Below are 14,324 nucleotides of genomic sequence, written 5' to 3'. Positions count from 1 at the left end.
AAAAGAAACTCCAACTATACAATTTAAGATTCTTAATATCAGCCTTTGGTTGAATCTCTTTGCTTAATGTTTTCTGGAGGTCAAAAAGAATGGTTAACTATCTATATTGACTGCAGAGAAAGCTACCGTTCATTCTAACCTACATTTATAGGTTTTTAGGAAGGTATTCCTGGCAATTGCTGCAGTTGGCTTCTTCAAATTTAAATGGGAACCAAGATTCAGAACTGGTTTTGAGGGACCAGTGGGAAGAGTCTGGAAAATAGCCATTGGTTAAGCTGAACCTGGCCCAGATACTTTAAAGCCTTGGGGACATATTTAGATAAGGATTATTTCTTAACTTATCAAGTCACTGTCAGAGGAGGAGGCCAGAATCAAAGAGGAGATGAGGATCAGAAAGGTCAGAACAAATCAAGCACAGAGAATTGCTAGGTGTCAGGCAATAAGCTGGGCATAAGAACAAGAATGAGGTTTGAGGAGTGCGTAAGTACCATTTATTGAGGCATTTTCCTAAGTCCTGAACACATCACCTCGTTTATTTTCACTTTGCCTTATTTTTAAAAAAAATTTACTAGTGATAAATTGAGTTAGAGTGGTTAAATAATTTGCCCAAATTCCATAACTAAAAATTGGTGTCAGTGAGATTCAAACCTAAATCTGCCTGCCACCAGAACCATTGCTCTTAACCAAGAATTCTGAACTGTCAAAAAGTTGAATGTGTGATCTGGAACACAGTAGATTGTAATGACCTATATGGGAATAGAATCTAAAAAAGAGTGGGTATATGTATATATGTATAACTGATTCACTTTGCTGTATAGCAGAAACTAACAGAACATTGTAAATCAACTATACTGCAATAAAAATTAATTTAAAAAATAAAATAAAACAGAAAAAAAAAAGAATCAGACTGATGAGCCAATTCAAGGGTGTAAGAGAAAAGATTTAGGAGAGGAAAGAGAAGCACCTTGCATACTTCAGGCATAGAGTCTGGGAGGGTAGAGGAGAGGCAAATCGATGATAACATGGAGAGTTTCTGGGGTGATAAATATCTCTTCCTCTTAACTTGCAGGTTAACATCTGCTAAAGATTTTTCTTTTTATAGTTGTGGTTTGAATTATTAATGTGATTCTGATACTGTGATTGGGAGTTATTGAAACTAGAATTTGGGGGCATAGGGAAAAATACAATCTTTACCTGAATGGGAAATGTCAAGATAGCTTTATAGTAACTCAATGGGTTTTTTTCTGGGGGGGAGAGGGAGATGGGGGGAGGACTATAGCAAGTAATGGTACTATAAGTTCTGGATCTTAAGAAGGAATTTCTGTAGTCATCTAAATAAGATTTCACTTTCAGAATGAAATCTGTGTATGGACAGGATTGCATTCTGTACCTTTCCATTTTCATCAGGTTCTGGTTTCATGTCTTATTTCCTTTGAAGAAGGTGATTATGGGACAGTATCCATGTTATCATATGGATCTGTGCCCAGCCCATTAGAAATACTGTCCTGATAAGACTCTGCAAAACTTATTTTATTGAATATAGAAATGTTTCAACATGCATGATGAGTCAGTGTAGGTAGGAGATACATAGATGTCTTTCATTATGGGATTATCGTTTCATAGTGCTCACCACTTCCCTCAGATTGCATCAGCCCTAAGAAACTTCCGTGTGTTGTTTGCGTTTAACTGCTTGTTTACATTTCACAGCAATGAGTTTTGTTACTGTTGCTTTTTTTAAACTCTAAAATATTCCAGCCTTTTTTATGATATTTCTTGCCCTCCTAGGAGCACTATCTGTATTACACACCTATGCACATCCCTAGATGTTTTAGAGATGACAATTCTGCTACTGGTGATCACTATCAGTATGTCCTTTCTACTAGGATATAAACTTCCAATACTTTGTAGACTCCTGTGTTCCTGTAGATTCCTGTGTTAGGAATAGAATGGTGAGCAAGATAGACTGGCTCTGTGTACGTCACCTCTGTCATATTTCTTTATTCTTCTTGGACTCAAAGTTGATGCTTAATGAAGCTTGGCCAAATAATTGGTTGCGTTGAACTGGGGGAGGTCTACAAACACTATATAATCTATCAGTTATCCATATAGGTGTAGGTTGTGGCTGAAACTATTCTATGCAGTGACTAGTCCAATGTTTCTCAAAGGGTGGGTTTCTTGCACTATCTGCATTAGGATCCCCTGGGATGCTTAATAAAAATGTAGATTTCTGCTCTTTCCCCAAAGGTCTGGTGCAGTGCTTGGAATTTGCACATTAACAAGCTCTTCGCTTGATTCCATCGCACCTCAATAACTATGATACTAGGCAATATTTATTGAGTACTTATTATACCAGGCATTATGTTAAGCACCATTATATATATATATATATAATTTAATTCTCATAACAACCTATGATATAGGGTCTTTTTGTTGCTATTAGGAAAGGACTCTAAAGCACAGAGACATTAAGAAACTTTTAGAACCACTAGTGATTCTATCTGAAGGGAGCAGAATATGCCACCCTAAAATATGCCATTTTGGCATATTGATTATTTTGAATTAAAGTTACTTAAGAAGCAGCCAGTGCAAGAAAGACACTCTGACCCTCCTTTGTCCTTCTGAAAGCAGGAAATAAATCTCCCATGTGAAAGGTACCCTCCCTGTACCAGGAGAGTAGAAAACATTCTTCTCACCAGAGACAGGGAATTTAGGGCCATGAAGGCTGTATAAACAAACCTTGCTACTTCTTCACTAATTTACTACCTGAAGCCCAAACTTGTTTGTCTTGTCAGTTCTTCACAAATTCATTGTTTCTTTGTCTAAAAGGTGTAAAAAGCCGCCTGCTTTGGGCGCTTTTTTGAATGTCATATTTCTGTGAGCTCTCTCCTACATGTGAAACTAAATTGGTTTTTCTCCTGTTTATGTCTTTTGTCAACTTAACTATTAGGCCAGCCAAAGAATCTAGAAGGGAAGAAAGGAGAAGTCTTCCTCCCTTACAGTTCCCTTTGGTTGAATTTACTTGGTATCAAATTATTCAGGTAGTTCATTCAAAAATTCAATAAGCCTGACCACTTTGGTATCAAATAGATATGCTGCTTATCTCAAAGATCAGAGCCTCATCCTCCAGTGCTTCTATTATGAGAGGCTGGGAGTGACAACAATCTTGTCTGTGGGAAGTCTATGGTAGGATCTGATGATTTGTGTATTTACTGACCTTTTCTATCTTTCTTAACACCCTAAAAAGAGGGTAATGAAAAACTGCTGGGATATTTTCAGCAAGTAGGATTTGGGTTTCTTCTGCACGCAGGTACTTTCTTTCAGATGTGTATGCTCTTAAGAAGTTTAAACTGTTAGTGATCAAATGGAGTAAAATAGGGTACTTGCCCAACATCTTATCATATATATTGCTGAGTAATCAGACCAAAAGATAATTGAAAAAACAGATTGCCAGTTCTTAATTATTGATATTTTAAGGTAGTAGAGTATAATGGAAATGATACTTGATTCTGTGGCTCTGTGACCTTGGGAGGACAGTTGATTTGAGGATCAGAGATGAGATCATAGTTGTTGTATATGAGACTGATCCCTACAGCTTAGATCAGTTTCTAGTTCCACCTGCATACAGCACCCAAAAAGGGAAGTATTCAGAGTCCTCCCCTTTGCATATACAGAAGACTAGTACAACATTTTAATGTGTCTCATTAACAAAGAACACATGTTGAATTGGAAGCAGATTTGATAAAAGGATGGAAAGAAGGGAGAAAGGAAACACCATGCCTGCTAATCTCTCTCATTAGGTATAGAATTCATTAGAAAGAAATTCGTGGAAAAAATAATTTAAGGGTATATGTTGATAAAATCATTTGATGATGTGCTCTTCATTTTGACTAAGAACAGCTTTAATTACCAAATTGATTAAGATTAGCTATAATCTAGGTTCCTTGCACAATAAAGTATGAATTGCTAAATTGTCCCTTATTTACTCTTGCTTGTAGTATCTTCATAAAAATAATTCCCTGTGTATGCTGATCAGATCTTGGAGTTCTTTGGGATATTTTAGGTTTGTTATATGGATAGTTATTTAATTTAGAAAGATTAAATCAAGAAAATTTTACTCTACCCTGATTGTTAGTGCCTGGGAAATTAAATGCACTAAGAAATGAAAGTCATGTTGTCTTAATAAACATAACAGATAAGAGTCAATGACATAGTAGTGTGAACTTTAAAAAATAAAATGAAGTATACTCTGTAAAAATAAAATCAATTTGCAGAGTATGAAAACAAAATCATTAATATTGGTATTTTTGATGAGTGATTCAACATGTCCGTTTTGGGTGACTGAAAATATTTAAGGGAGTGACATCTCTTGTATTTAAGTAAGATTATTATATAAATTTAATATCATATATAGGCAAACTTATGCATCATAACTAGAGATTAATTTTCCTTCCAGGACACCTGATAATTGGAATTCAGAATTGCTTTATAGTAACTGATATAAAGGAAATTGTAGGTCTTAACATTTTGGCTCTACACATCAACATAAGTAAGACTGTAACTCATTTAAGGAGCTTTCCAGAAGTAAAACAGAACAAAATAAGATTAATGTTGATATTAGAAGGGATAAATTGTATATGCAGACTGTATAAAGGATCAATATACTTGAGGATGTTAATTATATATGATGTCAAACAAAACAGTTGGTTGAAAAGTTTATAAAATTAAACTAATTATTTGGCGTACTGTAAAACAAAGAAATAAAACTTGTTTTGCTGCATTAAATCTTTTAAAAAATTGAGTTTCCTCAGTAGGTATGTGTAGACATGATATAAACTACATGAGAATTCCTACTACATATTAATACATATTTTGAAGCTGCAATAATTAACACAGCTGAGCACTGGAGAAGAGCTAGGCAAGAAATAAATGGATTACAATAAAGAGTCCATAAATAGACCAAAATAATATATGGAAATTTGATATATATTAAAGTTGTCATTTCTTGGCAACAGAGAAAGGATAAATGGTTTTGAGACAAGAGGAGAAGAAAGAAACATTGATTCTTACCTCTTGGTTTGCACCAAAACAAATTTCAGATGAATCAAATACTTAAAACACAAGATAAATCATGAAAGTACTGAAAAAAAAAAAGTGAATTTATGTATTTATAATCTTGAAGTTTGGTAGACCTTTATGACTAGGGCATAAAACCCAAAAGTCATACATTTGACTATATAAAAATTAAAATACAAAAAATTAAAATATGTTGTAGTGCAAACGTGAACAAAGTCTAAAAATCAAACTGGGAAAACAATTGCTATACATATGATAGAGGGCAATTTTTTAAATTTACAAGATACACCTATATACCAATAAGCAAAATGATGGACAACAAAATAATAAAATTGGCTATGGATAGAAATAGGCTGCTTACAGTAAAGGAAATATAAGTTTAGAAGAGACATATGGAATGATGCTCAACTTTGTTCATAATTAAAGAAATGCAAAGTAAAACAATAATGTAATTCCATGTCTCATGTATCAGAGTTGAAAAGATTAATAAAAACCATGATTAAAAAACATAATACCTATTATTGGAAGCAGTTGCTCTATGTATGATTGATAGTAGTATAAATTGGGACAGCAATTTTGCAATATCTATTAAAATTCAAAACTACTTGACTTTCTCAATTCCACTATTAAGACTTTAACTAAATGATACACTCATAAAAGTGTGCCACATATGCCCACAGGGATGTTTATTGCAGTGTTATCTGCAGTAATAGTAAATTGAAAAACTTAAATGTCCATCAATAGGGAATTAGTTAAATTATGGTATAGTAATATAATGCAGCAGTAGAAAAATGAATTAGATCTGCTTATGCAGATATGGGATGATATCTAAGATATGTTATTAAAGGAAAATAGTAAGCCACAGCATAGTGTGATCCCATTTGGGTAGCGAGTGGGTGGTCCAAGAATGCCACAGGGAGCTCTTTTTGGGTTGCTGGGCTACCTGGGGACCACTTTTACCCAAACTGCAAGGGCAACTCCACAATCCAAATTCCCATTGGCTTAATAGCTTCTCCCCAAAAGGAGGGTTTGTAACTTACTGGGGGTTCCAGGCTCTCTAGGTGCTGGGCATCCAGTGTTTCATTAATTGACCAATTTGAATTTCTCTTCAAAAGGCAACAGGTCCAAATCGTTTTTACAAAATATTCAAAAGGAGAAAGCTCCCATTTTACAAATAATTCCTGTTATTTCAAAAAGGTAAAATTTCCCTGATTGATTTTTTGCAGATAACCATAATATCAAAACTGATAAACACAAGAAAAGAAAAGTAGGTCAGTGGTTCTCAATGCTGGGTGAGCAGTATAATCATTTGGAGAGCTTTTGAAAAATGCTTATACCTAGGCCCCACCAAAGAGTTTCTGATTTTTTTTGTTTTGGAGCTATGCCATGGGAATTATTTCTAATGTTCTACAGACCAATGTTCCTTATTCTTGTAATGCCAGATTCTAAATGAAATACTAACAAATTGAATCAGTTCATTAATGGAATAATACACCATCATTGCAAACAATTTATTCTAGGAAAATAAAGATGCTTCAACATGAGGAAATCTATGAACATAATTCATTACCCCCCAAAACTGAAGGAGAAAGACAATATAGTTATATCAGTAAATGTGTAAATGCTATTTACTAAAATTCAACCAGCATTTCTAAGACCATCTCCCGGTATATTTGGACTAGAAACACATTATCATGGTAAAACTACTTATCATAAACCATAGAAAAATTATTGTAAAGTGAAGTATACTAAAAAGTCATTAAATTCCCATTAAAGTTAGGATCAAGTCAGGAATGCTCATTTTAAGCAGTAGTAAATATTATTTTGGAGATCTGGCTAATGCACTGAGACAGTGAACAAGTGATACAAATTTTGGAAATAGACATATATAAGCATTTCATGCAATTGTTCTTTTAAAATGGTTTTTAAAAAATTTTTATTTATTTTTTGGCTGTGTTGGATCTTCATTGCTGTGCGCGGGCTTTCTCTAGTTGCGGCGAGCAGGGGTACTCTTCGTTGCGGTGCGCAGGTTTCTCATTGTGGTGGCTTCTCTTGTTGCGAAGCACGGGCTCTAGGCGCGTGGGCTTCAGTAGATGTGGCGCATGGGGTCAGTAGTTGTGGTGCACAGGCCCAGTTGCTCTGCGGCCTGTGGGATCTTCCTGGACCAGGGATTGAACCCGTGTTCCCTGCATTGGCAGGCAGATTCTTAACCATTATGCCACCAGGGAAGTCCCATGTCATGCAATTGTATGCCTAGAAAATCCAAAAGATTATAAAACATAGAAGTGTTTACAAGATAATTTTATAGAGTAAAAGGATAAACTGTAGCCATAGAAAATAAATAGCTTTTGTTTATACTAGGAATAAGCAGTTAGAAAACCAAATGGAAATATATCATATTCATAATAATTACAAAAATACGAAATACCTGACATTAAATCTAATAAAGAAACTATAGGACCTACGTGAAGATAGCTATAACTTTTTGTTGAAGGATTTAAAATAAGTCTCCCAAAATGGAAAGCTGTGTTTCTGTATAAATATACTGTGTTTCTGTATAAAAAGAATATTTAAAAATTTCAGTTACATCCCATACAAATGTAATACACCAAAACACGTGTACGCACACACACACGTGCCCACACACACACACAGTATTCTGAATTTTTTTTTAAATTGAAATCAGATGGAATTGTTTAAGTTCAAATGGAAGAATTAATGCCTGAGAATATTTACGAAACCTATGAAAATAAGAATGTTTCATGGGGATTAGCTTTGTTGGATATTAATAAAACCATCAGAATAGATGGATAGATGATAGATAGATATTATCTGTCTACCTTGATGCTCTCCTTGACCAAACTTTAGTGAGGCTCCTCTAAGCCCTCTTCTCAATGAGGGCTTGACTTTGGGCTTTAGTGTCCCTCCTCATTGGGCCTGCATTGCCCAGTTTTAGAAAGAATCCTGCTAAGTTGGTTTAGAGAGAGTCAGCCACCCTTGATAGCTGACCAACTTCCTCATTTCCCACCATACCCCAGGTGATATCTCATCACCCTAACCTGCCCTCACCAAAAATCCTATTAGGTCAGTATAGCAAGAATTCCCCGATCCTTGATGTCTCATCTTAGTAATTTTGTATCCATCAAGCCCCCTCCCACCCCGCAACCTGCTCCTTCCTATAAATCCCCACTTGTCCTTTGTGTATTTGGAACTGAACCCAGTTCTATACTGAGGTTTCTTTTCCCTTATTGCAATAGTCTTGAATGAAATCTATTTTTGCTGCTTTAACCACTGTCAGGCTCGGGTTTTCTTTAACAATAGAAACTGGAGGGCATCATCAAATCCAGAAACAAATGTGAGTATATATATTGGAACTTAATATTTGACAAATATTGTCTTTTAATTTTGTATGGAAATGATGGTTCTCCAAAATAATGGTGTTGGCATAATTTGTTATCCATGTGGAGAAAAATAAATATACATCCTTATCTCACACGCATATACAAAATTAATTCAAGATGGAATGATGATATAAATGTCAAGAAATAAATTATAGTACTATTAGAAGGAAGTTTAGTGGTTTTCAAAAAAATCTTTAGGTGAGAGGAACTACAGATGTCATAAATGAAATTTTTACTGACTTTTCTAGGTAAACAAAACTCATATCCTCCAAAAATAAAGTAAAATTAAAAACCATGAACAATGTCAAAAGAAAACCAACTGAGAAAATATTTTCAGTACTTTTAGGAGATTGCTATCCCTGATAGATGGAGGCCTTAATTAAAAAATAGAAAGTAAAAGTCAAATAATCTAAAAGAAAAATGGGCAAATAATATGAAGAAAAGATTCATTGAACAGGAAATGATGTAATTCTTTGAACTTTTGAAACCATGTATATGCATAACTTATGTACAAACCACAGTATATTGTTGTTTTCTGTCAAACGAATCATCCATAATGAAAATGTATATATTTCTGATATGGCTTATATCAGATCTGATTCTTCATTTAAGTCTGACTTTATGAAAGGTGTAGGAAGAATCTGGGAAGAAGACCCTGATTAACCAAGGAGAAGTTTGGCAGTTTTGATTTTGATATTTGAATTTATGACAATATGTCCACCATGAAAGGTTTAGACATACGAATGTTTCTCAGTGATATTGTTTTAAAGCCTCCCCAGTCATACCAACTGTTTATTCAACACTTAACATGTGCAGCCCATAGGACTGTATGTACTTTATCTCATTTAATCCTCAGAGCAACTTATGAGTTAGGTACAATTATTATTTGTAGATTAAGTATAGGAAGCTATGGCTCAGAGAGACTAAGTAACTTGCCCAGTATCACATTGTGGTGAAGCAGGGGCTTGTACTAGGTTTTTCTGACTCTAAAGCACATGCCCCTAACTTTTTAACTGCATGTGTTCTAAATGACAACCATATGGAAACCATACCATGTTCTCTGAACTATTTATACAACAGTGCTTCTTCACCTTTTTTTTTTTTTTTTTTGGCCTCATGTATCTTTTTGGGAATTTGATGAAATATATGAATCTACTATTGAGAAAACTGCAAATATGTGTGCACACATGCAAACACACACATACAACTTTGCATACAATTTCTAGGAAAACATGGCCCTCCTGAAACCTACCCTGGATCCCCATGTTGTGAACCTCTGTTCTACTTGAGGAAGATCAGGAGATCTGGAAACTTTGGTTTCACCATTCATATAAAAGTACAATTTTTAGGGGAACTGCACTGACCTATTTTTTAAGCTTCATATCTGATTTATTTTTATGCAAATATAGAATAAAATGGAAGTTTGGGAGTCATTATTAAAGAAATTGGTTGGGGGATGACCAGCTAAAGGAGAAATAAAAACTATTCCTGTGTGCTAGATCTTCATCTACCTAGAGAAGATGTGGAGCAATTCACATCTTTGAGTTGCTTGTTAATAGTAATGTCGGAACACAAAATACTTTTGTTATAACTATATTACTACATACACAGTTCTACACCAAATAGTCCTCTTAAAGAGAATGGCTTTACCTACCTTTCTTATGTCTGGTTTAACCAAAGATTTACTTGCCAGTCCTTAATATAGGTCTTAAAACCTCTAAGGGGTTCTTATACAAGCCCAATGCTGAAATAATGTATTTGCTGTGTGCACCATGTTGTTCAATCTAGTGGACAGGCACTTTAAAGATAGTTTGCCATTTCAGAAGAAAAACAATACCTATAACCTCATCAGTTATGATGGTTCCATTACTGACAGATGGGACATACAGCCAGTAATTATGCAACATATATGGGGAAGTTTGATTAACCAGAATGTCTTCTACACTGAACTCTAATACCCAGTTTGTGGTTAGTCATATAATTGAGAAGAAAATCTAGGACAATGTGATGTTGTTGTTGAGAGTGAATAATGGTAAAAGCTCCTCAAAGCGGTAACAAGTGTGTTATTGAAAGTGATGGGATTTTAAAAAGCATGTAAGTAGTAATGTATCCCTTTGTGTTAACTGAGAATGGATGAAAGTACAGGCTTGATGAACAGGCATCAATTAAATAGTCTGTTAGTTTTGTTTTTGCTCTTTTTTCCTTCACACCTGTGTATCTTGTCAAAAAATTCAGCCAAAACATTTATTCAGCAATGCCGTTATATATCAATGAGTTTCCGTTGACCTTGTGATTGCACGATGATATTGAAACATACAAAGAAGCACTGATAATCTCAGAATGAAGTATTCACTGTAAAACAATTAACTGCATCTTATAGGCTTCTTACCACGTGTGATATGTCTGGCTGGGTCTTGGCTCAGATTGCTTGTGACATGGTCATCTATTTAAAAGTTGAACATGAAAGTGCCTTATTTCTGTGCACTTATGTGCACCAGAGGATTTTCTTTTGAAAAATGTACCTCAGTTTGCTAGAATTTCAGTTTCACAGCTTCTATTTTACCTTTACTTAGGCCCTCATAATACTTTCATTGGTGAAACACTCTTTAAATTTTTGAATTTCCTAATTAATTTCATATTTATTTTGGACCTAGAAAAAATCTCATCATATTGAGGAAACCTTAGTATAAAATCTCATACTCAGTCTCTTTCCAATAAGTCATTATTTATACTCACTAAAGCACCTCTTGGCACCCTAGGTTGATGTCACTCAGAGGGTCGACTGAGTAGTGCATTCCTGTAGCCAGGAGTGCGTGATCAATGAGCATGTAAATGGAGAATTTTATAAAATAATCTTAAATTTCCATATTGCTATTTTGTTTGTTTGTTTGTTTTTAGTCTGTAGAGATTCCTAGATTTTTAGAGAAGTTTTTTTTTGAAAGATTCTTGGATTTCTACATTAGACGTGTGCCTAGACCCCATAGGCTGCAGGTGGCTGCTGTTTTGATCCCTGAGCCTTACTTGGTTTTCCCTAATCAAAAGCTCCTGTGTGATATAACTGTATGACTCGCTGGCTCATTTCATCTCAGTGTCAGACAAAGCAACCCAGGCTCTGAATGCACTGATGTTAAGGGATAGCCATTACTTTTCCTCTCCACATTTTATCATAGGCAAATGCTATTGCCGTGAAGATTCACATTCACCCCATCACCTCTTTTTGGATATAATAATTGCACCCTTGCATGATAATACACTTATCACACTAAGCAAAAGCCAATAAAAAGTAGCTTTCTATCCTATGACTATTTAGATATATCTCCTTAATCCTTACAAGCATAAGATCAGACAATTGATATGACAACTCTCTGTGTATGTGCGTTTGTGTGTGCGCGTGTGTGTGTGTGTCTGTGTTTCTAGGCTTGAGACCCGTAAAAGGTCCTTTACATTCTTAAAGTAAATTTGCTACAGTAAAGAAATAGTGAGCAGATACAACCAAATGAACCATGGGTTAGATTTCTGAAGTTATGAAATGAGTCAAAATTTCCATTCTTCCCTGAAACCTCAATGAACTTTTTCTTTGATGAAAGGCCTGTAAAATTGCCCAGGCTTGTTTCTACTATTCTGGGAGCTAGCTGGTTACTTTAGTTTAAATTGATGCCCAAACTCTATTCTGTGTGCTGCATGAATTGAATTGAGTCCCAGATTATATTGAAGTTAAATGTCTGAAATGCAGTGCTGTACTTCCAACAGTGCATACTTGCTGGCTGCCCTCTTCACTCATTGAATTTTCAAAACTAATAATAAATGGTTATAACTATGAATAAGACATTTGTGAAAAGTGCACTAAACCAGGGATCAGGAGACTAATATTCTGATCCAGACTTTGCCACTAACTGGATGGATGATTTAAGGCAAGTCACTTTCCTTCACTGGGCCCCATATTATCTTTGGAAAAGAAGATATTTAGCTTTGATTAACATAAAAAAGAATGACAGAAATAGAGTCACAGATGTAGAAAACAAACTTATGGTTACCAGGGGGGAAAGGGGAGGGGAGGGATAAATTGGGATATTGGGATTGACATATACACACTACTACATATAAAATAGATAACTAATAAGAACCTGCTGTATAGCACAGGGAACTCTACTCAATACTCTGTAATGACTATATGGGAAAAGAATCTAAAAAAGAGTGGATATATGTATATGTATAACTGATTCACTTTGCTATACATCTGAAACTAACACAACATTGTAAATCAACTATACCCCAATAAAAATTTAAAAAAAAGGAATGAAATAATGCCATTTTCAGCAACATGGATGGACTTAGAGATTATCATACTAAGTGAAGTAAGCCAGACAAAGACAAATATCATATATCACTTATATGTGGAATGTAAAAAAAAAGGTACAAATGAACTTATACACAAAACAGAAATAGATCCACAGACATAGAAAACCAACTTATGGTTACCAAAGGGGAAGGGCAGGGAGGGATAAATTAGGCACTTGGGATTAACATATACACACTACTATATATAAATAGATCACCAACAAGGACTGACGTATAGCACAGGGAACTATACTCAATGTTTTGTAATAACCTATAAGGGAAAAGAATCCAAAAAGAAATAGGTATATATGCATGTATAACTGAATCACTTTGCTATACACCTGAAATTAACACAACATTGTAAATCATCTACACTCCAATGAAAAAATAGAAAAGATTGTCAAACTGGCAAGAGAAGAAAAAGCAGATATATTACACACACATACACAAAGAGATTTAGACTTTTTATGTTCCTTTTTTATCTGTGAATATCTGTGATCTATTGTTTTAAGACTACCTTTACAAGACAATAACATTTGTTATGGGGTACTGGTTTTCAACATCTTTAGAAGAATATTTTCGATTTATTTACAGTTATAGCAGCCATTTTGAAGCCCTCTGTTCTTTTTTGTCATCTTGAGAAACAAATCAGCGTTGAAGTATGATAATTATATCTTTTTTTAAACTTGCAGCTCTTTAGCAGTGCAGTAATAAATAAGGTGGCAGAATTTATTGACAAATCAGAAATAGTTCATTGTTTGTATGAGTTAATCTTCTTTCCTGTGATGCATTAATGTCCTTCAATAAAGAACATCCAATTTTGTTCTGACACTTCAGGAGAGAGGTTTAGAACGTGTTTCAGAAAATAATGCTTGTGTTTGAATCAGAATCAGAGGAATCTATAGAACAACCCAGAAGGAAATTTAAAAAAAAGAAATCACTATTCCAAAGGAAGGGTGCTGTGGTAGAGACACCAGTTACTCAGTGCGAAAAGGCAAATGATTCATTTTTCTTTCTTACTTTTGTTTCCAGATTTCTTCAATTAGAGTGCCTCCTAAAGATATTGTTTATGCAAGCTGGAAGACAAAGTTAAGACCTGTGGGTGATAAAGGTAAGATAAGAGGAATAATTTCAATTTATATGGCTGAGTTTTATAGGTTAGTTCATTCATTCATTCACTCATTAATCAAATATACCCAGTATATCTAATTGTCAAGCGCCATGCTTTGACTTACATACAGTCCATATCAATGGCTCTTGTGTGTTTTCCCCTCTTTTTTAAAAGTTCTGAGATGTATCTAGCTGTTAGAGAGGAATAGATGACAACTAAATCAATATTTTTGTGCTTACCACTAAGCCTTACCATTTTTTGGTATTTTATCCAGATATTTTTTAAAAGAAGTAAAATATGAGAGATGTTTTTCCTGTTCCTATTACTTTCACTTATTCCCTCGAGGTGACCAACAGCCTTCATTTGATATATTTTCATACATATGCATATATCTATACCAA

The 14,324-nt window shown here is 34.6% G+C and overlaps 1 long non-coding RNA gene across 1 annotated transcript in view; it reads left to right on the top strand.

Annotated features, from left to right (window-relative positions):
* The window catches only part of LOC118888631, a 469,307-nt gene extending 455,397 nt beyond the window's left edge, over nt 1–13,910 (top strand). The window contains exon 5 of the long non-coding RNA XR_005018339.1: nt 13,845–13,910. This is a non-coding gene — a long non-coding RNA (uncharacterized LOC118888631). The remainder of the gene's footprint in view (nt 1–13,844) is intronic.
* Nucleotides 13,911–14,324: the final 414 nt, after the last annotated feature.

Source organism: Balaenoptera musculus, chromosome X (assembly GCF_009873245.2).
Source record: "Balaenoptera musculus isolate JJ_BM4_2016_0621 chromosome X, mBalMus1.pri.v3, whole genome shotgun sequence".
Lineage (NCBI taxonomy): Eukaryota > Metazoa > Chordata > Mammalia > Artiodactyla > Balaenopteridae > Balaenoptera > Balaenoptera musculus.
Note: the sequence above shows the minus strand (reverse complement) of the source record. Positions and strands in the feature narration are given on the sequence as shown.